The 24,980-nt window shown below is 39.2% G+C and overlaps 1 long non-coding RNA gene across 1 annotated transcript; it reads right to left on the bottom strand.

Moving 5' to 3' along the window:
• LOC138675389 (uncharacterized) lies at nt 1-24,232 on the bottom strand. Its single transcript, XR_011320674.1, has 4 exons — nt 24,118-24,232; nt 6,458-6,521; nt 5,882-6,013; nt 1-874 (listed from the first exon to the last, which is right to left on the bottom strand). It is a non-coding gene; the product is annotated as an uncharacterized lncRNA (long non-coding RNA).
• Nucleotides 24,233-24,980: the final 748 nt, after the last annotated feature.

The following is a 24,980-nucleotide window of genomic DNA, read 5'->3' as shown; positions in this document are numbered from 1 at the left end:
TTCATTTTGTATGCATTTTTATTTGTGTATATATAAAATTAAGCTAACAAAATGAAAACTAGACAGTATAAAATATCATGGTGAGCATTTCAACTTATACAGGGGATTTCCTAATTGTATTATATTATTGTTATTATTATTTTATGTTTATTGGTTTGTCAATAATACATTTAAAATATGTTTATATGCATCTGAGCATATATGGGAGAACAAGTTATCATTATGGATATTGGACCTCGTCTATAAGTAGTGGTCACAAAAACCACCCATACCAACCATATAGAATCACCTCCTGCGTGATGTGGACAAGTTCATTAAAAAAAAACAGTACCAATGTCATCTTTATCAAACAATTATACAAAATAATGCAATAAAAAATAAGTGAAAGAAAATAGAAGATCTGAAAGGCCTGATTTTTAAGGGGGTTTCCAAGATCTCCCAAAAAAAAGGTAATGGGTATGACATCTAATATAACAAAATAAAAAAAAACATTTTTTTTCTCATATGGTAAATTTCCCATTAGTGATGAGCGAACATGCTTGGATAAGGTTGCGCTCGAAAAATATGTTCGAGTCCCCGCGGCTGCATGTCTCGTGACTGTTCGACAGCCGCGACACATGCAGTGATTGCCTAACAGACAGGAAATCCCTGCATGTGTTACGGCTGTCAAACAGTCACGAGACATGCATCATTTTTTTCCATTTCTGGTCAACCCCAAACTAAACCACTTAATAACTGTAATATACCATCCTACTACATAATATACCAGGGGTTACAATAAAAGGAAGAAGTTCAGCATTTTGAAATATATTTTTTTCTGTTCTTCTATGCCTTTTCAATCACAAGATTAGGATCTTTACTTCAGCATGACTACCTGCGAACAGAAAATAAAGCACATGCATATAAGTTTGTAATCGTTGTTGAGCGGTAGGCAATGATAGAGATTTTGTATAGCAAGCACTAGTAGTACACACACAGAAATGTGACCCTGTGCTAGAACAGTAAATAGGATCTTTACAGTGTCATCACAATGCGCCATTCCTCCTGCTTTGGAGGTAGCAATGGGACCCGTTAGCTCCTGTGTGGCTGCACTGGTTGCACCCATGATACGTCCACCCCTGAGTAGCCTATGCTGCTGGTTACTAGTCAACTGTATGAACCAATGAAGGAATGAGTTATAGGACAGCAGGAAGACACTTTATCATTAACGAGCATATCATAAACAAACACCAAACCTAGAAAAAAAGTGAAGAAAAAAGACTAGAAATATAGCCACCATCACTGTTTTCCAGTCTGTAGCATCTGAGAGTGGGGAGGATGACGTTGCATCTCCCTGGAAACCTGGTATTTTAAATACGGGAAAATGTATTTCATTGATCTGTATTTTGATGTGTTATCCTCCTGTAGAATGCAATTACTGGTAGTCTGGGGCGACAGGGTTAACCCTAGAACGCATACTCATAGAAATCTACACATTCACGTACCTGGGGCCTTTTAGGCCTGTTTACAATTATCATGGAATACCGTAACTCAAATAAAAATACTTTTCAAAGTTTATTGCAAAGTAAGGATGCATTCCCACTAGCGTAGGGGTCCACCAGGATGGGATTACCCCAGCTAAGGCTGGCGGACGCATACCTGGGGCCTAGCAGGCCTGCCAGGTTACTTGTTTTCTATTTTCTGTAAAATTACTTTAGTTAGAATTTTGAAACTCTAGGTGTTCCTCAGGTATATAGTAGTTAGTAATTTCCAGTTGTTCATATATTTTTATGTTATAGGCATTTCGATATAACAACCTTTTTTTGGGACTACCCCATATTCACGCACCTGGGGCCTTTTAGGCCTGCGTGCAAATAACACGGAATAACTCAAATAAAAATACTTTTCAAAATTTATTTTACAATTGCAAGGTAAGGATGCATTCCAACTAGCGCTGGGGTCCGCCAGGAGGGGATCCGTAATGGATCTGACCTCCTGGTGACCCCAGCTAAGGCTGGCGGAATCCCGCCATTCCGGCAACCTTAGCTGGAGTTACCAGGAGGTCAGATCCATTATGGATCCCCTTCTGGCGAACCCCAGCGCTACTGGGAACACAGCCTAAGATGTGTATATTTCAAAACATAATTATGTGCATAAAACAACAAAAAAGTAAGTAAACGGGCACGCCAAAAATAGGCATTCTATATGCAATTTTGTTATGAAAACATTTTTTGGTTGTAGCAAACTTGGTGCAGGAATATTTATTTGTAACTTTACATATTCCCCCGACAATTCTCGCATATTATTTTTTCGGCTGAATGTTCCTTGCATACATTTTGTCCGCAAGTAGAACAGAAATGCTCCGATTTTCCTTCCTTCTTTGCTGGACAAATATAGCAGCGCTTTCTTTTTTTTCTCTTTGCTCTGTATGTTCCAGAAAGCGTATTCCACATCGGATCATTGCCTCCGTAATTTGCCTTGATAAGCATATCATGCTGCTTCTCTCCATCATAGTAGGCGTCAAAAGTTCATAACAAAGTTCTGTCAAAAATAGACGTCTCTTGTCTTTCCTGTTGGCATGGAATTCTGGATTAGTTTGACAATAAACAATGTAGCTATTGAGGGCTGACACATCAAGGATATTGGAAAAAAGGGCAACAGGCCAACGTTTAGTCTGCCTTTTGCACGAATACTCTCCAATCATTTAGTCCATCTTGTCAACACCTCCTTTTGTCTTATTATAATGCAGTATGATTTCAGGTTTTTTTTTCCTGACATTGGTGTCAATACTTCCATCATGATGCATTGTACTCAGTAATATCACGGATTTTTCTTTCTTGGCTTTATAAGACACCAGTGTTGCTTGATTGCAGAAACCGAATACACTCTCGTAGATTGTTCGCTGTGCATTGTGCTTCATGATTGGAGGAATTTCGCGGCGGTTTGGCCTCATAGTACCAATAAGTGTAAGTTGCTTTTGAAGCAAAAAGTTGGCCATTTCAAAATTGGTAAAGTAATTATCCATTGTAATATTTTTTCCTGAATTGAAAATTGGTAGAGCAAGTGTTTTTACTATGTCGGAACATAGGTCTTTCTGGACTGGAGCATCAGCTTCTTTGCACTTCCAAGATCACATGACCATGTTGTCATGCAGAATCCACACTCTTCCCAGCAATAGCAGAGTCATAAAAGTTCTTCCCCAGCAACAATACAGACAAAAAGACTGAGTATCATATGTAAACCTAGTACAGGCCTAAAAGGCACCAGGTGCGTGAATATGGGGTAGTCCCAAAAAAAGGTTGTTATACCGAAATGTCTGTAACATAAAAATATATGAATAACTGGAAATTACTAACAACTATATACTATATCAAAATTCTAACTAAAGTAATTTTACAAAAAATAGAAAACAAGTAACCTGGCAGGCCTGCGAGGCCCCAGGTATGCGTTCTAGGGTTAACTGTAGGGCCAGCCCATAGTTGCGGAGAAGGATTGGGGATCTGCGAGTCAGTGTCTATTTTTGTAGTCTGGAGGTTAAAGGGGTCCGGCTGGAGGTTAAAGGGGTCCGGCGCCGCACAAATCCTGGAGAAGTTAAACATGAAGGTATCTGCAGCAACTTCACCACACACACACACACACACACACACACACATGGACCGTGGAATAAAGGAGGAAAATCCAGCAGCCACAGAAAATATGTAATCTTGACCAAGATTTAAAGCTGTTATGGGTCAAAATGCATCACTGCTTAATGCCAATATACACCCCCTATTTTTATAACCCTCTCCCACTTTTCTAGTATTTACAATAAATGTGATGTTTTAGATTATTTCTGCAATTGCTGGATTTTCATCCTTTCTTTCATGGCTCCACTGCTCATTAAACCAGCCTGAAGCTTCTGTGCACCACGCCCTCATCTCAAGCATTTCTTAATCTGGTGAGCTGATGAAAGCTTTGTTCCTTTTCACACACCTAGTGACCCCATTTTCCTGTAGCGTGCCAGGACGCAGAACATGAGTACTTCGCTCACGGCTACCATCTGATGCCACATTACAAGGATTTTCTAGATGGTCTTGTCTAAGGGCTTAATTTCCTGCTCATTTATTTAATTTTTGGATGCTCACCAGTTGAGTGGAGGAGCTTTGCAAAGGAGGTGTTAACCATAAAGATGATCGAACCTTCTGAAAATCAAAGGTGCAAGATACGTCAAATTTTTCCCAAAAAAATTCAGTTTGCGGAAAATAATCCTCATGCAAGTCTCAGGTAGAGCAGTTATTCTGAAAAGATATGTCTAATACTCCAAAGTCCAAGGTGTCCTAGGAGTGTATACAACTTATTTTAATGACTACTTTTCATGGCTTTAATGCAAAGACAGCCTCCTTAATTGGAAAGAGAGCCAAATCAAGAAACAGATGGTGAGAGGAGAGAGCAGAAGAGTAAAATGTGTAGAATGATTATGGACGATTTTTTATTGGAACTTGCACATTTCAGGAAATTTGACTCGAATTTGATTTTTGCATCAAATTAATTTTGTACTTCTCCAGTCATCAATATTCTTGTCCTATTTATTTTTTTCTCTTTTTTTCTAGGGAATGTTCTTTGTGTTTTTCAGGAGCTCAGAAATATCCATCTTCTATCCTGTATCTGAATGTAAGACAATGAACTTGAATGTAAGTCCCTCCTTAGCTACTCCACCACTTAATTGGTCTGCATTGCAACAGATGAGATGAGCAAGAGATTCTCTTGATAATAAGGATGTAGAAAATGCTGCAGACTGACAAACAGGGAGGGCAATAATGAACTCTGTGACTTATCCTACTGTATGGGCATACACAGGAACACATCACTCATATGAGTCTATTCTTAAAAACGTACACTGTGCTGTATACTTTTTTCTGCATGCATGGAGTTGTGCAGTTTACAAAATTATTGCGTCTTTTTTTGTGCTATACCAGCTTCACAAAACTGAAAAGTGTCTGTGTAGGAAGTCAAGATAATGGACCATTATGGCCACATTTAGCTGACAGAAAAGCTAAGCAGAGACCATAAATAAAAAAGGCTAAAAAGCATGAATAAAATCTAGAATAAGCGTAATAATATTTTGGACACTTTTCAAACACTTCTAGGAATACGTTTCTGTAAGGTTTTAGGAAGATTTTGCACCACAAAGATTAGAACTCGTCAACCACAAGCTGTCTCGCTGTGTAATAATAATAGCTATAATAAAGAAGTTGGCTAATAACAAAAATGTAAGCAAAAATATACCCAAAGACCTTTTAATCCTATTTCTTGACCATTCTATACTTAACTGTGCTTGCCAAAAATTAATTTAAGGATATTTTCTATATTGATCTGGTCTGATGGAATTTGCGATCAAGTGCCGAATCGACTGTGAGGGGTAGGCATCCCTCGTACGGCACGGTGCTGGTCCATCACAAAGTTGGAGAAAACTACCCATATTGTGGGACCATCTGACTGGATATTTAGGCTTTGCTTCCATTAGGTTGTGCCAAAAAAATGTAAAGGCAAAGGCCTTAATGAGGGGCATGCTGAAGTCAGATGCTCCTGATTCATGAAGAGGCGCATGCCTCTTCATGAATAAGGATCATCTGATGTCCAGTGTGCACCTTCGTGTACTATGCCAGAACTATCACCCCAGTCAGACACTGAAGGGAGACTTCTGGTGTACGTAACGCCACAGCTCATCATGAATTAGCCACCACATTCCCCACTTGTTTCGGTGAAGCTGGGAGAAACAGAAGACACCAAACGTTGCAAAATTTAGACGCGAGTTGCACCTAAATTGGGCAACTTTTCAAAGCTTTTACACCAGAATTCTGCCATGAAAGTGTTGATGAATTGGGCCCATGTTTTTTGAATCCACAAATGGCAAGGCACTTACCTTTTATCACTTCTTAGGTTTATTAAGTTTTTGGAGGATCATTTTTGGGTTCCGGAGCTTTTCCATCATTTACATCTTGACTTGGAGGATTCGACTGTTTCCGTTTCAGACTATTCAATAATTGCCGACTAACTGAAATGATAAAAGAACTTTGGTTGGTACATGGGTCTTAGTGGAATTGTTAGAAATAATGTAGCCATCACTTCCGCAATTGCATAGTATTATGACTTAGACATTCCATTTAGCTTTCATTATCTATTTTGTTTTACTTTCTTTCTAACACCAATTCTACAGTTAATTGCACAATTCTTTTTTCAGGGTTCACATTTCATTTTTTACATTTCAGATTGGAGAACGGTTACAAGGAGTGTCCGTCTGGAGGACTCTTCCTATCCTGCATTACACATACATAACATTGATTTGAATATGGACTGTGCAATACTTTACTTCCCCTTTGGTGGCGCTGCAGGGAATCTGAACACTTACTGACAGATTGCCTGATAGATTACAGCTGATCACAAGAAGTCCCAGAATAGAGAGTTTGCTTTTCCAAGCTTGGAAACCTATTTTACTTACAAGAGGTGATTTTAGCTGTTGTCTTCATGTTCTTTTTGCCCATTTTTTTTTTGTATTCTCACAACTGCAAAAAAAAAGACAATAAATGCAAAGTTGTTAGAACTATTATAAATGGTCTCATTATAAACATCACTTTCTTGTTTTATTCTCACTTCCGTATGGATGTTCCTTGCCTGAACTCTATAGAATATTTACCAGCCGCTGATGTCTTCTGTTTTTGGCGCCTCTCTGGTCATCTTCTGCTGGTGGTAACTAGGCGGAGCGCTTCAGTTTTGGGTGGGTATACCGGATGTCACTTCTCATTAAAAGTCCATGAGAGCAAGAATGAGGTTCTCAAAGATTTCTAATTAGAGCTTGTGATCGTTAGCTATGGCTAAGTCATAACTGCAGTCACAAAATGGTGGAATGAGACCACAACTGCTCCGGGAAGAGCAGAAGACAGCGGCTGATAAGTTTATGACTAGGATCAGGGAACAGGCATTAGTGATATCACTCCAGTGATAAAATTAAAAGAACAAACATTGAAAATGTTTTAAAACTCAGTAAAAGAATTGAAAATTAAATTTAAAAAAAATGCTGGAGTAGTGCTTTAAATAAATAAACATTAAAATATAAATTTTCTTGCATCTAACTCACAACATTGTATAGATACATCTTCGCCCTCTATCGTATGGATGGTACCACAAGAATTAGTGAATAGCCCAAACTCTACTCTACTCAACTCTAGCTCTACTATATGGCTTCTCCTTTGTGCAGAAAATTTCAACTATCGAACCAATAATTGTCAATCAAACAAAAAGAAGTTGGATGTGTAGATTAATTCATTGTTAATTAGTAAGGAGACCCCTTCTCTCTTTGGTATATGACCCCCAGTATTTTACTAAAGAACCCTCATCTATGCCACTCTTTGTTTTTCATCACCCCTGAATGCAGCTGCTTCTGTAATGTTCACTAAACAATTTGTATTAACACACTAATCCCAACATTTTTTTTAGATCCCAATATACATTAATGCATAAACCCACCGATTTCTGAAGGATTGGCTAATAGAGATGAGTAAATTGAATCAATGCAACTCATAACTGCATAGAATTTTTTGGAATTCACTTAACCCAGTGAACTCAAACAATTTGTGATTCGATTACTGAGAATCACTGAAAAGTCCTCAGTCATTCTGCACAAAGTACAATATTGGGTCAGCCAGAGAAGACTCACATGATCTAGGTGCATAACATCACATGGTATAGTAAAACCAATCAGGAGAGACTCATTTAGCCTACATAAAAGCTGAAGCATGAAATGCAGCAGCCATTTTAGGGTGATTCTGGATAGTGAGAGGACGTCTCAGCTCAGCAACAGATATAGGAAGGGTAAACCATAAAGCAATAAACACATTCTACAGATTACATTACTAAAGTTGTGTTTGAATTAAAGTGCTTGAAAAGGGGTTGTAAGCCTAGGAATCCTAGGAGACCTCAGAGTTGTATACATGTCTCTTGAGGAAAATTGAAGTACTGGTGATTCATGAAGAATTGATTTTCCATTAATCAAACTTTTTAGAAAATGTAGGGAAGCTGGTGAATCGAAATTTCATATGATTCACTAATGCCTTCCTGCTGACCTTCTGATGTGTATGGGGACTCCTGACTTTTATCTGTTGGGGAGAGAATTATCAGGCAGTTGGAATTTCAACGCCTAATCCTTTTGTTTTCAGAATAAGCCGGTGCCAGAGGTGTCTCACAGAGGCTTTCTCCTCATTCCTCGTCGAAAAGACATCAACACTTGACTACGAGCTCACGTTTGTGAGGGAAAGTTAGCTGGAAGCTGATGTTTTTTCTCATGTGTATGGCCATTTAAAGAAAAATGTGATGGCTGCTGAGGTAAAGATTTGGATTCTTTAAATTTGTAACTTCAACATTTTTATTTTTATTTTTTTATATTATTTCCTATTATAAAACGATGGCTTTCCATGTTTGTTTTCAAGTCTATGAAACAATTATGCATTTATTAGCATTTTATTGATTTGGAAATTTGTAATGAGTCTCATGTTGGCAATAACCTTATTGAACCCAAGTAAACCCATACAGGAAAGTCATTGGACTTAGTGTCCTTAGTTACTCTCTGGCCCCAATTCATTGTTGACATGGACAATACCACTACCTGAACAAACCTTTTTGAAATCACATAGTCCTTTTGTAAAATAAAAATAACATACATTCTGATTCACCTACCGCACCATTACATCGATGTTGGCGCTGAGTCTCCAGGTCTCGCTTGACCGGGAGCTAATCAGCCTTCGCTATTGAGCTGCTGCGCTCTTTTCTTCTGCTTGTTTGAGCTTTGTCCAAAGGAAGTGAAAGCGGAGCAGCTCAATAGTGACCACTGATTAGCTGTAGGGCTCAAGTGACATAACTATGTCTCGTAAATCCCAGGAGACCCGGCGACGACATTGCTGGAATGGTGCCGATGCAGGAGGTATCTGTCATTTTTATTTTACAAGAGGGATTACTTAATTTAAAAACGTTGTTGTTCAGGTAGAGGACAACTCCTTTAAATATCAAGTGCCCTGTTGGCCATTTTTTTTTTACATAGCTTACAAGTTCAATAAATTATTTATTATTGATGACCAAGGGCTGAGTAGTTTTTATGTTAGTGGGCTAAAAAAGTCTTCAAAAACAGGTAAAAACAATCTGGAAATTAAATCAAATGACAGTTCACATATGGGTAAAATCAATTTTGACAATGTACGTTTCCTTTGGAGTTGTAGAAGGGAGCATGGTCGGGTAGTCTGCAGACTGGAGTAGGAAAGATAAGTACCTCCAACACAATATGTCTTTCTGATAGAAGACAAAACAGTTTGATGGTGTCCATAAATGTTAAAGTTGTACAAGCCCAATGATTTGGGTTGAATCGGCAAACTAATGTAAATGTAGATTTCTCAACCCTCTTTTATTGGCAGATACTGGATCAAAGAAGGGTTTCACATGTTGGTTAAATAAAGATAATAGGTAATACGGAAATCCAAGAGTTTTCGTTGACTCGAATTGGCCAACTTTTTGATAACGTATTCCTTACCAGTGTTGAATGTTGACCCGTTTGAGTCAACAAAAACTCTCAGGTAAATAAAGAATAGGTAGGAAAGCCTTTTTGGTTTTATGGGAATAGAAAAGCCTGATATTGTTTTTTGTCCAAAAAAGCCATATGGCATGATTGGTATGCATACAGAGAAATGCGTGATGACTACTTTTAGAAAAAAAATCTACTTTTAAATCCCCCTGCATGCACCACATCACAAAAAACTCAACTCCAATGTGGTTGAATTGGATTTTAATCACGTAATCTGTGGTATAAAAATAGCGTATTAACATATCAATCAAACATGAAAAATAAATAATCTGCGTCAGTCACCATCTGCCAATGCAAGTTCTATTTATTTCACAAAAGAGCAGATCCATGGGAAGAGTGATGCTCCGATCTGTCTGTTTCGCTAGAAACACATACTTTCTTAAAGAACTATTATGGGTCCATGAGAAAGTGCAAGAGCATGCGAATCAGCAGTAGGCTAGATCGAAAAAGCAGTAGGCTAGATCAAAACAGCAGTAGGCTAGATCGAAACAGCAGTAGGCTAGATCGAAACAGCAGTAGGCTAGATCGAAACAGCAGTAGGCTAGATCGAAACAGCAGTAGGCCAGATCGAAACAGCAGTAGGCTAGATCGAAAAAGCAGTAGGCCAGATCGAAACAGCAGTAGGCTAGATCGAAAAAGCAGTAGGCCAGATCGAAACAGCAGTAGGCTAGATCGGAACAGCAGTAGGCTAGATCGAAACAGCAGTAGGCTAGATCGAAACAGCAGTAGGCTAGATCGAAACAGCAGTAGGCTAGATCGAAACAGCAGTAGGCTAGATCGAAACAGCAGTCCTCCCATGATCCAGCTGCTTTTTGAGTGGCGTGGATAACTTTTTCTTCATATTTTAAAGAAAAGCATGCAATTGCATTGAATTGGTTTAGCCATACCTATCAGAAAGTGGCATAATATAACCTCAGGGACATTTCCAAATAAGAGGAAGGTGTATTTATTCAAAGTATCTAAGATTTCAACATCCTATTTCCTCACAGAGACAAATTTCCTGCCTGGAGATTTTAAACTCTGTAGTAATATTTCTAAAGAAATTATAATTTATTCTTGTGCAGGTATCTTCACCAGTTCTACAGGAAATGCCTGAAATTGCTAGAAAGTTTTGATGTTCCAGGTTTTCTGCAGCATTTCTGCACAGTTACATAAATTAGGTTACTTGCGTTTTTGTTTTTTGGATGCAATTTTACAGCATTTTTTTTAATTTCCGTTTTTGATTCTCCTTTTGGTGTGTCCTGTTTTTGGACACTTGCCGTTACTTAGCTTAGATAAAACGTTATGGATAAAGTCATGTGCGCATTACATGTATATGCATTTTTTTCCCTGTGAACTTTCCGTATCTCGTTCAAGTCTATGGGGAAATTCCACGAATAAAAGAGAAATAGACATGTTGAAGATTTCAAAATTACTCCACAGGTCAGACTCCATAGTGTAAAAATACACTGTGGGCATGAGGTTCAGGTCTGGAGATTGGGCAGAGTTTTGATGTGGTGGTCTCTTAATTTTTGCAAGAGCTGTATATATGTTTCTAAATAACTTTTATTAGCAAATCACCTTCATTTTGACTAGATAAATAATCACTGTAAAACTAAAATGAACTCTGTCTTGTTACAATGTCGTGACCTGTCCTAGAGTGATGATAGAACAGGGGCCTATGAGCATGTGCAGTAGGAAGGTCTGCTTCTTTGACCTGGAGATAACCTATTTCACATGATTCCAAGCTTTCTGAAAGTAACAGCAGCCAATCAACATTCACAAAGACAAGCGCGGACAAAATGTGAGCAGCCTCTTCTTATCTTATCACTCCTACGATCTCCAGTATTAGATCAGATAGGCAGAGTGGACAGCAGTGTGAGCAGCGTCTTCTTACCTCATCACCACTAGTAGCTCCAATATTACATCAGATCTCATTTGTCTGTATATTCATGACTCTATTACATTCACATTGTGTTCTTGTGCACGTTCAGTGGTCACGTTGAGGCTTGCGTCCGAACCCCGTGCAAAACAGCATTTGTGAATATGCGTCAACGGGGCCTATAAGCCTACTTGAGGCGGACACCCAAAAGTAGTAGACTGAGTCTGATGGCCCACCTCCAGTAGGCGTATACGACTGAAAATAATGCACGACAGCACACACGTTGACTCTGTTGGCATCATTATGGTCAGTGGCCTCGTCGGTGCATATAATTGAATCCCTTTTTCCTCGGGTTTCTGACGAAAGCCCCGATGGGACCACTGAATATGCGCAATCTGAAGGGGACCTTAGGAAAGGAACAACATTTGACAACATGATAAACAAAAGAAAATTGTGAAAGAAATAGTTACATTCTTTTGGGATCGTTTTGGAATTTTTTTAAGTGGTTATCCTCTGCCTACATAACATCCTTATTTAGCAATATTTGGCTTTGATAGAATGGGAGTTTGGATGCTCAAGTGGAGACAATTCTCATTATGGTCTCCAGACATCTATTTCTGTCAAGGACAAACTGTTTGCATAATTTTCAGATGCAGTTATTATTATTATTATTATTTATTGTCATAGCGCCATTTATTCCATGGCGCTTTACATGTAAGCAGAGGTATACATAATAAAAACAAGTACAATAATCTTGAACAATACAAGTCACCGCTGGTACAGGAGGAGAGAGGACCCTGCCCGCGAAGGCTCACAGCCTACAAGGGATGGGTCAGGATACAGTAGGTGAGGGTAGAGCTGGTCGTGCAGCGGTTCAAGTGTCAGTAGGTCCATTCATCATACAGTACCTCGATATGTGTATTTCTGCCAAACAATTATTCTTTACCACTAGTTATAGTTATGCAACCATTATGCAATATCTTATGTAAGCAAAGAATCTATTAACAAAAATATTGTCTTTGTCATAATAAATGAGACTCTTTGTAACAGTGCCTGGTTTGTGCGTCTTTATTTATCTACTGATCAAAGACCTGGATATACAGTGGATTGTGAAAGCATTCACCCCCCTTGGCTTCTTACCTATTTTGTTACTTTACAACCGATGTTTAAATATTTTTGTAATATGTTTGTGTGTGATGCCCCAGCACTAAATAATCTAAGTTGGTGAAGTGAAATGAGAAAAATGTTGGCATAAATTAAATGTATGGGATCAAATAACTAAACATTTGCATGTGCATATGTATTCAGCCCTTTTGCTATGAAGCCCTTAAAAATTTCTGGTGTAAGCAATTATCTTCATAAGTTCCATGCTTAGTGACAGGACGTCCCCCTGTGTGCAATCTAGTGGGCAGCACGGTGGCTTAGTGGTTAGCACTGCAGCCTTGTAGCGGTAGAGTCCAGGGTTCAAATCCCACCTTGGACAACATCTGCAAAGAGTTTGTATGTTCTCTCCGTGTTTGCGTGGGTTTCCTCCCACATTCCAAAGACATACCGATAGGGAATTTAGATTTTGAGCCCCATTGGGGACAGTTATGATAATGTCTGCAAAGCGCTGCGTAATATGTTAGCGCTATATAAAAATAAAGATTATTATTATTATTTATTATTAATCTAAGTGTAACATGTCTGTCAGTATCTACACTTTACCTTTTCTGAAAGGCCACAGAGGCTGCAACACCTTAAACAAAAAGCACCACTAACCAAACACCACCATGAAGACCAAGGAGATCTCCAAACAAAGTCAGGGACAAAGTTGAGAAGCACAAGTCAGAGTTGGGTTTTAAAAAATTATTCAAATCTCTGATGATCCCCGGAGTATCATCAAATCCATTATCTTCGAATGGATAGACAATGGTACCAACAAACCTGCTAAGAGAGAGCCACCTACCAAAACTCTCAGCCTTGGCAAGAAGGGTATTAATCAAAGAAGCAACACAGAGACCAAATGTAACCCTGAAGGAGCTACAGAGTTCCTAAGCAGAGAATGGAGTACCTGTCCATATGACCACAATTAGCCGTACACTCCATAGTGGTGGTTTTTATGGAAGATTGGGCAGAGCCACCATCAGATCATGAATATGTCACCAGAACCACCAAAAGTACATGAATATGTCACCAGACCAACCAGCTGTACTTGAATACGTCACCAGAACCACCATCAGTAAATTAATACATCACCAGAACCTCCATCAGTTCATGAATACATCACGAGAACCACCATAGGTACGCAAATACAAACATGACCTGAACAAAGGGTACTTGAATACAATAACCAAGCTTAGTACAACGATCAATTGTAATATCCAGTTAGCTCCATAAAGACTCTAAAAAAATGCCTAGTTGCCCTGCGGATTTCATAGATTGAGCTCCAAGAGAAACAAATATGAATATCTCTGCTATGGAGCATAAAGCGGAAAAGAACAACAGATTCTGGGATTTTTACAAGATATTTATCTAAATTACTTTGAGGATCATCGTACAGATTCCCTCTGTGTCTTTGTTTAACTATTTTGGGATTAACGCTTCTAATGAGTACATCTACTTGCTTAGAGGTAGTAATACTAAAAATGAGGGTCTATTGATACAGACTACAGAGGTGGAAGAAACAAATGGGGTCTACAGATGCAAATTGCATCTCTACCACATATGAAGACGCCAGTGTTATAAAAGGGAGATGGTAGGTAGGAGATCCTGTTACAGATTTTCCATTGAAGTGCTGTAAAGGTGTTGTTAAGTCATATAATATTCAAGATCAATACACGGGACAGATCATCAATTTTGGATTGCTGGTAATCCAACACCTGGCAACAGTACCAATCAAATATTAACTCTGCTGGCAGCCAGATCGAAACACTGAACAGAACTGCACTGCTCAGCTCTGTTGTATGTGTAGCAGTCGCTGCTGAGTGCTGCAGTTTAGCTCCAATGCAAAAGCATGTTGAAAACCCAAGGTCATCAATATAAAAAAAGGTAATCAATATGATATGCCCGATAAGTGAGAAATACTATAGTTCTATTCACCAACCATTTAAATGAGGGGAACTTCTAACATTGAAGTGTTCCCACAACTTATAAAAAAAAAAAAAAAATTTTTTACGAGAATTCTTAAAAAACATTCATACTGTACTTTATACCCAACTCAGCATATAATGAATGATATGCAATGCAATTGCATTGAATTGGTTTAGCCATACTTATCAGAAAGTGGCATAATATAACCTCAGGGACATTTCCAAATAAGAGGAAGGTGTATTTATTCGTATTACCAAAGTTTCAACATCCTATTTCCTCGCAGAGACAAATTTCCTGTAATGAAGCCTGGAGATTTTAAACTCTGTAGTAATATTTCTAAAGAAATAATAATTTATTCGTGTGCAGGTATCTTCACCAGTTCTACCGGAAATGCTAGAAAGTTTTGATGTTCCAGGTTTTCTGCAGCATTTCTGCAGTTACATAAATAGGGTTACTTGCGTTTTTTGGATGCATTTTTACAGCAGTTTTTTAAATTTCCGTTTTTGATTCTCCTTTTGGTGTGTCTTGTTTTTGGACACCTGCCGTTACTTAGCTTTGATAAAACGTTATGGATGAAGTCGTGTGCGCATCACATGTATATGCATTTTTTTCCCTGTGAATTTTCCTTATCTCGTTCAAGTCTATGGGGAAATTCCACGAATAAAAGAGAAATAGACATGTTGAAGATTTCAAAATTACTCCGCAGATCAGATTCCATAGTGTAAAAATACACTGTGGGCATGAGATCTATTTAAATCCCATCAACTTTGCTGGAGCTATAAAACACTCTATTTTTTAAAAACATTGCAGCATCAAAAATGCACTAAATACTCATTATGGGAACTCGGCCTTAAAGGAAACCTTTGTTCTACCACATTCTAAGACATGTAAATACTAAAAAAATGTATTGAGGGTAAATGAGAGCAGAAATGTCCATTGCCTGAACACTCTGGAATGTCCAGCATTTTCACTAGTAACCCAACAATCTTTCCTTGATTGATGTGGATGGCGTCTCCTGAATCATCCAGTCTTTTCTAATAAACTTTTGTCATATGGCAGTGGAAATGTTGGAAATAAACCTACTGCATGTGCACCGGTTCTGATTAGGGGAAGGTGGTGGATGATGCAGGACGTATGACCAGCGTCAATGAAGAACAAAGTAGGTGGGTTTCAAATACTTGGACTTTGGATTTCATTTACATAAGGGACATTTTAAATTATACTGATGTAATGGAGACATTACAGCTCATACATAGTTTTGTCTTTTCTGTCGTAACATACAGATGTGAAACCTGGACAATGAGGAAACAAAACAGAAGAAGAATCAATGTATTCAAAATGTGGTGCTGGAGAACAATATTAGCGGTACCATGAATGGTAAGAAGAACAAGCAAATCAATTTTGGAAAAAATCAAGCCAGACATGTCACTCAAAGTAAGGACCATGAAGCTTCGACTTGCTTGCTTTGGAACATCAGACGAAGAGAGCAATCACTGGAGAAGGACATCATGGTCGGAAGTATGGAAGGAACAAGGCGAAGAGGAAGACTAGCAAACCAATATCTTGATATAATCCAAACGATGGCAAAGAAGACCCTTGTGGACCTATCTGGGCTAGCACAACATCGATCTTCCTACATATCGTTTATCCATCAAGTTGCAATGGCTCTTGATAGAGCAGAAGGTCGATAAATAATATGAATAGAGACAAGTATAGATTTAGAAGGTTTTTCAACGTGAATTAGAGTGTGGTGTTTCTATTTTAGGTGGTGAAACCCGAAGACAAGTTTCCTTTAATTTATATTAGTGGATAATACTTTTTTTTTTTGTTGCTGCAGCAGAAATTGTATCCTGGTATGTGGAGATCAGGTTCAAACATGTCGAATGTAGTCATAATTTAGATAAAATAGGTGTAACATTTTCTCAGAATTAATGTATGCGTTGACGTTTTGTTTTCATGCCACGTGAACAAAACACTGCAAAATGTTTCCTTCCTTTAGCTAGATTTTAGGAAATGTTACTGCCTTTTAATGGAGCAAATGTTATTAACCTGCAGATATGGGGTCAATCTGAAATTTAATAGCGTTACTAACCTGCTCTGCACCCGCACTTAGCTGAACGCTGCTGGGAGAAAATTAACTTTATTCCCCCGCGGCGTTCCGATTTCAGTCATGGGGGTGATGCCAGCGCAGATGCAGTTACTGTTCTGAGAATACAGAGCGACGGCTGAAATGACACCACCGACCGTGTCTTACACGTGACCCAAGATTCAGTCAGCGCCCGGGGTGCGCAGTTACAGCAGCCGCTCTGTATTCTCATGGCACTGACGGAACCCACACCGGCGTCACCCCCATATCTGAAACTGGAATGCTGCGGGGGGAATAAAGGTCATTTCTCCCAGCAGCTTTCAACTAAGTAAGGTCGTAGGCAGGTTAGTAACGCTATTAACCAGATATCTGCAGGTTAATAGCATTTTTTCTGGTGACAGGTTTCTTTTAATGGGTTCTCCAAGAAAAGAAAAATATAAATAAAATCAATAATATGATATGCGTTAACGGGGCCTATAAGCCTACTTGAGGCGGACACCCAAAAGTAGTAGACTGTGTCTGATGGCCCACCTCCAGTAGGCGTATACGGCTGAAAATAATGCACGATAGCACACGCGTTGACTCTGTTGGCATCATTATGGTCAGTGGCCTCGTCGGTGCATTTAACTGAATCCCTTTTTGCTCGGGTTTCTGACGCCAGTCCCAATGGGACCACTGAACATGGACAATCTGAAAGGGACCCTAGGAAAGGAACAACATTTGACAACATGGTAAACAAAGGAACATTGTGAAAGAAATAATTACATTCTTTTTCAGATGCAGTTCAAGTGTCAGTAGGTCCATTCATCATACAGTACCTCGATATGTGTATTTCTGCCAAACAATTATTCTTTACCACTAGTTATAGTTATGCAACCATTATGCAATATCTTATGTAAGCAAAGAATCTATTAACAAAAATATTGTCTTTGTCATAATAAATGAGACTCTTTGTAACAGTGCCTGGTTTGTGCGTCTTTATTTATCTACTGATCAAATACCTGGATATACAGTGGATTGTGAAAGCATTCACCCCCCTTGGCTTCTTACCTATTTTGTTACTTTACAACCGATGTTTAAATATTTTTGTAATATGTTTGTGTGTGATGCCCCAGCACTAAATAATCTAAGTTGGTGAAGTGAAATGAGAAAATGTTGGCATAAATTAAATGTATGGGATCAAATGACTAAACATTTGCATGTGCATATGTATTCAGCCCTTTTGCTATGAAGCCCCTAAAAATTTCTGGTGCAAGCAATTATCTTCATAAGTTCCATGCTTAGTGACAGGACGTCCCCCTGTGTGCGATCTAAGTGTCCCATGTCTGTCAGTATCTACACTTTACCTTTTCTGAAAGGCCACAGAGGCTGCAGCACCTTAAACAAAAAGCACCACTAACCAAACACCACCAAACCAGGGATTCAAGCTTGAGGAGGCTAATTTGCATATTCCAGGTGCCTTCTGGGAAAAGCGAAGAGTCTCCCTAAGCTAGAAGATCGTTGGGTACAGCCGGGACCAGCTGATTGGAAAGCATCACCAAATTTTTGCCTGTAGGACATTATTGCAAGAGAGCTTGGCTGAGTAGATTACACAAGAAGGAAAACAGACAGCAAGTCAGCAGGATCTAGGAGCAACATGGCAGATGTGACAACCTACATGGTGAGCTGCAGCATGTGCTACATGTTCACAGATCGACCAGAAGAAGAATCAAATTTCACCTGTCAGAAGTGTAGACTAGTGGCCCTTTTAGAAGAAAAGGTGCGGGGTCTGGAAGAAAGAATAGCAACTTTGAAACTCATCAAAGAGAATGAAGACTTTCTAGACAGAACAGAAGCATCTCTACTGGTCACAGAAGGTGAAAAAAGTGTCAGAGAACCTCCAAAAGCAGATGAGTGGAAGCATGTGACCAAAAGAAGCAAGAAGACCATGGATAAATCACCAACCACACAACTAAAGAACCGATATCAAATCTTTGTAGAGGATGAAGATGGCACACCTAAGGATGAAGCAATACCAGCAAGCAAAAAAGAAAAGGGCACACAGCAACAAGTGACAGCAAAAAGTACAGCCAAGAAGCAACGAAGAGTGGTGGTGGTGGGAGACTCACTACTGAGAGGCACAGAAGCAGCCATCTGCAGACCGGACATAACTGCAAGAGAAGTATGCTGCCTTCCAGGTGCGATGATCAAGGATGTGACCGATAGGATACCAAAGCTCTTTAGCTCCAAGGACGTCCACCAATTTCTTCTGATACATGTTGGCACCAATGACACGGCAAGGAAGGACCTACCGACAATCTGCAAAGACTTTGAAGAGTTGGGGAAGAAAGTAAAGGAACTGGATGCACAGGTAGTTTTTTCTTCTATCCTTCCAGTAGACGGGCATGGCACCAGGAGATGGAACAGGATCCTTGATGCAAACAACTGGCTAAGACGATGGTGCAGACAACAAGGATTCGGATTCCTGGACCACGGTGTGAATTACTTGTACGATGGACTCCTTGCCAGAGACGGACTACACCTCAACAAACCTGGGAAACACACATTCGCCAGAAGACTCGCTACACTCATCAGGAGGGCGTTAAACTAGAAGAAGAGGGGACGGGAAGAAAAACATTAGACTTGAACAAAGAAGATCCAGGAAAACATACTCAGAAGGGAGGTAAGAACATTTCTAAAACAATCCACAGTGAGGAGATTGGAACAAAACAAAATCCTCTAAACTGCATGCTCGCAAACGCCAGAAGCCTGACAAACAAGATGGAAGAACTAGAAGCAGAAATATCTACAGGTAACTTTGACATAGTGGGAATAACCGAGACATGGTTAGATGAAAGCTATGACTGGGCAGTTAACTTACAGGGTTACAGTCTGTTTAGAAAGGATCGTAAAAATCGGAGAGGAGGAGGGGTTTGTCTCTATGTAAAGTCTTCTCTAAAGTCCACTTTAAGGGAGGATATTAGCGAAGGAAATGAGGGTGTCGAGTCCATATGGGTCGAAATTCATGGAGGGAAAAATGGTAACAAAATTCTCATTGGGGTCTGTTACAAACCCCCAAATATAACAGAAAGCATGGAAAGTCTACTTCTAAAGCAGATAGATGAAGCTGCAACTCATAATGAGGTCCTGGTTATGGGGGACTTTAACTACCCGGATATTAACTGGGAAACAGAAACCTGTGAAACCCATAAAGGCAACAGGTTTCTGCTAATAACCAAGAAAAATTATCTTTCACAATTGGTGCAGAATCCAACCAGAGGAGCAACACTTTTAGACCTAATACTATCTAATAGACCTGACAGAATAACAAATCTGCAGGTGGTCGGGCATCTAGGAAATAGCGACCACAATATTGTGCAGTTTCACCTGTCTTTCACTAGGGGGACTTGTCAGGGAGTCACAAAAACACTGAACTTTAGGAAGGCAAAGTTTGACCAGCTTAGAGATGCCCTTAATATGGTAGACTGGGACAATATCCTCAGAAATAAGAATACAGATAATAAATGGGAAATGTTTAAGAACATCCTAAATAGGCAGTGTAAGCGGTTTATACCTTGTGGGAATAAAAGGACTAGAAATAGGAAAAACCCAATGTGGCTAAACAAAGAAGTAAGACAGGCAATTAACAGTAAAAAGAAAGCATTTGCACTACTAAAGCAGGATGGCACCATTGAAGCTCTAAAAAACTATAGGGAGAAAAATACTTTATCTAAAAAACTAATTAAAGCTGCCAAAAAGGAAACAGAGAAGCACATTGCTAAGGAGAGTAAAACTAATCCCAAACTGTTCTTCAACTATATCAATAGTAAAAGAATAAAAACTGAAAATGTAGGCCCCTTAAAAAATAGTGAGGAAAGAATGGTTGTAGATGACGAGGAAAAAGCTAACATATTAAACACCTTCTTCTCCACGGTATTCACGGTGGAAAATGAAATGCTAGGTGAAATCCCAAGAAACAATGAAAACCCTATATTAAGGGTCACCAATCTAACCCAAGAAGAGGTGCGAAACCGGCTAAATAAGATTAAAATAGATAAATCTCCGGGTCCGGATGGCATACACCCACGAGTACTAAGAGAACTAAGTAATGTAATAGATAAACCATTATTTCTTATTTTTAGGGACTCTATAGCGACAGGGTCTGTTCCGCAGGATTGGCGCATAGCAAATGTGGTGCCAATATTCAAAAAGGGCTCTAAAAGTGAACCTGGAAATTATAGGTCAGTAAGTCTAACCTCTATTGTTGGTAAAATATTTGAAGGGTTTCTGAGGGATGTTATTCTGGATTATCTCAATGAGAATAACTGTTTAACTCCATATCAGCATGGGTTTATGAGAAATCGCTCCTGTCAAACCAATCTAATCAGTTTTTATGAAGAGGTAAGCTATAGGCTGGACCACGGTGAGTCATTGGACGTGGTATATCTCGATTTTTCCAAAGCGTTTGATACCGTGCCGCACAAGAGGTTGGTATACAAAATGAGAATGCTTGGTCTGGGGGAAATTGTGTGTAAATGGGTTAGTAACTGGCTTAGTGATAGAAAGCAGAGGGTGGTTATAAATGGTATAGTCTCTAACTGGGTCGCTGTGACCAGTGGGGTACCACAGGGGTCAGTATTGGGACCTGTTCTCTTCAACATATTCATTAATGATCTGGTAGAAGGTTTACACAGTAAAATATCGATATTTGCAGATGATACAAAACTATGTAAAGCAGTTAATACAAGAGAAGATAGTATTCTGCTACAGATGGATCTGGATAAGTTGGAAACTTGGGCTGAAAGGTGGCAGATGAGGTTTAACAATGATAAATGTAAGGTTATACACATGGGAAGAAGGAATCAATATCACCATTACACACTGAATGGGAAACCACTGGGTAAATCTGACAGGGAGAAGGACTTGGGGATCCTAGTTAATGACAAACTTACCTGGAGCAGCCAGTGCCAGGCAGCAGCTGCCAAGGCAAACAGGATCATGGGGTGCATTAAAAGAGGTCTGGATACACATGATGAGAGCATTATACTGCCTCTGTACAAATCCCTAGTTAGACCGCACATGGAGTACTGTGTCCAGTTTTGGTCACCGGTGCTCAGGAAGGATATAATGGAACTAGAGAGAGTACAAAGGAGGGCAACAAAATTAATAAAGGGGATGGGAGAACTACAATACCCAGATAGATTAGCGAAATTAGGATTATTTAGTCTAGAAAAAAGACGACTGAGGGGCGATCTAATAACCATGTATAAGTATATAAGGGGACAATACAAATATCTCGCTGAGGATCTGTTTATACCAAGGAAGGTGACGGGCACAAGGGGACATTCTTTGCGTCTGGAGGAGAGAAGGTTTTTCCACCAACATAGAAGAGGATTCTTTACTGTTAGGGCAGTGAGAATCTGGAATTGCTTGCCTGAGGAGGTGGTGATGGCGAACTCAGTCGAGGGGTTCAAGAGAGGCCTGGATGTCTTCCTGGAGCAGAACAATATTGTATCATACAATTAGGTTCTGTAGAAGGACGTAGATCTGGGGATTTATTATGATGGAATATAGGCTGAACTGGATGGACAAATGTCTTTTTTCGGCCTTACTAACTATGTTACTATGTTACTATGTTATGTTACCATGAAGACCAAGGAGATCTCCAAACAAGTCAGGGACAAAGTTGAGAAGTACAAGTCAGAGTTGGGTTGTAAAAAATTATCCAAATCTCTGATGATCCCCGGAGTATCATCAAATCCATTATCTTCGACTGGATAGACAATGGTACCAACAAACCTGCTAAGAGAAGGCCACCCACCAAAACTCTCAGCCTTGGCAAGAAGGGTATTAATCAAAGAGGCAACACAGAGACCAAATGTAACCCTGAAGGAGCTACAGAGTTCCTAAGCAGAGAATGGAGTATCTGTCCATATGACCACAATTAGCCGTACACTCCATAGTGGTGGTTTTTATGGAAGATTGGGCAGAAAAAAAGCCTTCGCTTTTGTAAAAATTGTAAAGCTCGTTTTGAGCTTGCCAAAACACATGTGGGAGACTCCCCAAATGTATGGAGAAAGGTGCTGTAGTCAGATGAGACCAAAATTGAACTTTTTGGCCACCAAGTTAAACATAGGTCATCATCTCATGAACACCATCCCCACAATTAAACACGGTGGTGGCAGCATAATGCTGTGGGTATGTTTTTCGTCAGCAGGTACAGCAAAAATTGTTCAAGTCAAGGGGAAGATGGATGGTGTGAAAAACCTGTTTCAGTCTTTAAGCGATTTGAGGCTAGGACCGAGGTTCACCTTCCAACAAGACAATGACCCACAGCCTACTGCTAAAGCAACACTTAAGTGGTTTAAGGGGAAAAGTGTAAATATTTTGGAGTGACCTAGTCAAAGTCCAGACCTTAATCCAATTGAGAATCTGTGATCAGACTTGATTGATGTTCACCAGAGAAAACTATGTAACTTGAAGGAGCTGGAGCAGTTTTGCCTTAAGGAATTGTCAAAATCCCCAGTGGCAAGCTCATAGAGGCTTATCCAAAGCAACTTGCAGCTATAATTACCGCAAAAGGAGGCTCTACAAAGTACTGACTTTAGGTGGTTGAATAGCTATGCGAAGGAAAAAGCCGACACCAATCAACCTGCGCATTTTTATGTGTCTTTAATCTGAACTTTGGACTGAGCAGTCAAACCTGCAGGTACCGGGTGCTCACATAATGAAGTGCAAACATGTGTTAGAGAAGTAAAAATAGTGGCACTCATCAGCCCTGAAAAACCCAATGTCCTTTATTCAGAAAAACATATTAAAACTGGCTGCAGAGAGGGAATGAGCACCTATGAGAGACGACGATCGTTTCGTGCCTTCCTGCGCTTGTACCGTTCCTGGTCGTTCCAGTAGTAGCGCAGGAAGGCGCAAAACAATTGTTGTCCCTCATACTGTATGTGCTCTTTCCCTCTCTACAGCCAGTTTTAATATATTTTCCTGAATAAAGACATTGGATTTTACATGACCGGTGAGTGCAACTATTTTTTCTTCCCTAACACATGGTTGAATAGTTATGCACACTGAAGTTTTCAGTTATTTTGTCCTATTTGTTGATTTCTTCACAATATAAGGACAACCAAATATTCACAGTTGCAGGCATTTTCTGACATTATAGGTCTGATCATTATAAGATCATGTAAATATTAAATGCTTAAAAAATAAAATGTAAAAAATACACAAATTTCAACAACAGAGTATTTTGCATGTTTATTGAGGTACGGTAAGTATTTATGCCTCATGTTCTCAAAAGCTGTCAAACAGTGCAAATAAATGAAGAAGAAAACAGGTTAAAAATGTATAAAATGCTTGAAAAGTCTTACAACTTCTAAAAAAGATCCCGTAATTCTTAAACGAAAAAAGTTGTTGCAGAATGAATTCTTGACAGCTACTAAATTAATAAACTTACAAGCTCTATCCTAATTGAACCCAAAACACAAGAAAAAAATGCATACAAAACAGTAATGGTAAAGTTAATGTTACCTGTGTATTTATGGCTGATGTCTGTCTTGTGCTTACAGCTCTCAGAGTCTTCTGTAAATCAAGGGTTACTGCTTTCCTAAATATGAGGACTTCACAAGAAATGGGCGTTTACAAGGGTGAGTAAATAGGGAAAGGTAGAAACCACCGCCCCTTTCATCAAAGTAGATTATATTACATTGTTTGTCTCTGATTAACTATTATACTTTTATACTAGCTTTGTTATTGTCACTAAATCAGAATTCCATATCAGTTTACCTTTTATCTTAAGCAAATACCAAAGAATTTCTGAATGAAGAAAATTAAATATTTGAACGTCTACCTGTATAAATCTTTTTACTAAGAATATATTATATAAGAGGAGTGAAGCAGCTTGTATGGTGAAAAACAAAATGTGTACCCCCAGTGCTCCAGTACCTAATATGGCTTTACAGTTGTGCTCATAAGTTTACATACCCCGGCAGAATTTTCATTGAATATGAATGATAACACCAAAACTTTTTCTCCACTCATGGTTAGTGGTTGGGTGTAGCCATTTATTGTCAAACTACTGTATTTGCTCTTTTTAAATCATAATAACAACCCAAAACATCCAAATGACCCTGATCACAAACCCTGGTGATTTTGGCCTGATAACATGCACAGAAGTTGACACAAATGGGTTTGAATGGATACTAAAGGTAACATCCTCACCTGTGACCTGTTTGCTTGTAATCAGTGTGTGTGCTTAAAAGCTGAGTGAGTTTCTGGGATCCAGACAGACTCTTGCATCTCTCAACCAGCCACTGATGTTTCTGGATTGTGAGTCATACGGAAAGCAAAAGAACTGTCAACGGATCTACAGGAAAAGATAGCTGAACTGTATA

This window comes from Ranitomeya imitator, chromosome 4, assembly GCF_032444005.1.
Source record: "Ranitomeya imitator isolate aRanImi1 chromosome 4, aRanImi1.pri, whole genome shotgun sequence".
Lineage (NCBI taxonomy): Eukaryota > Metazoa > Chordata > Amphibia > Anura > Dendrobatidae > Ranitomeya > Ranitomeya imitator.
Note: the sequence above shows the minus strand (reverse complement) of the source record. Positions and strands in the feature narration are given on the sequence as shown.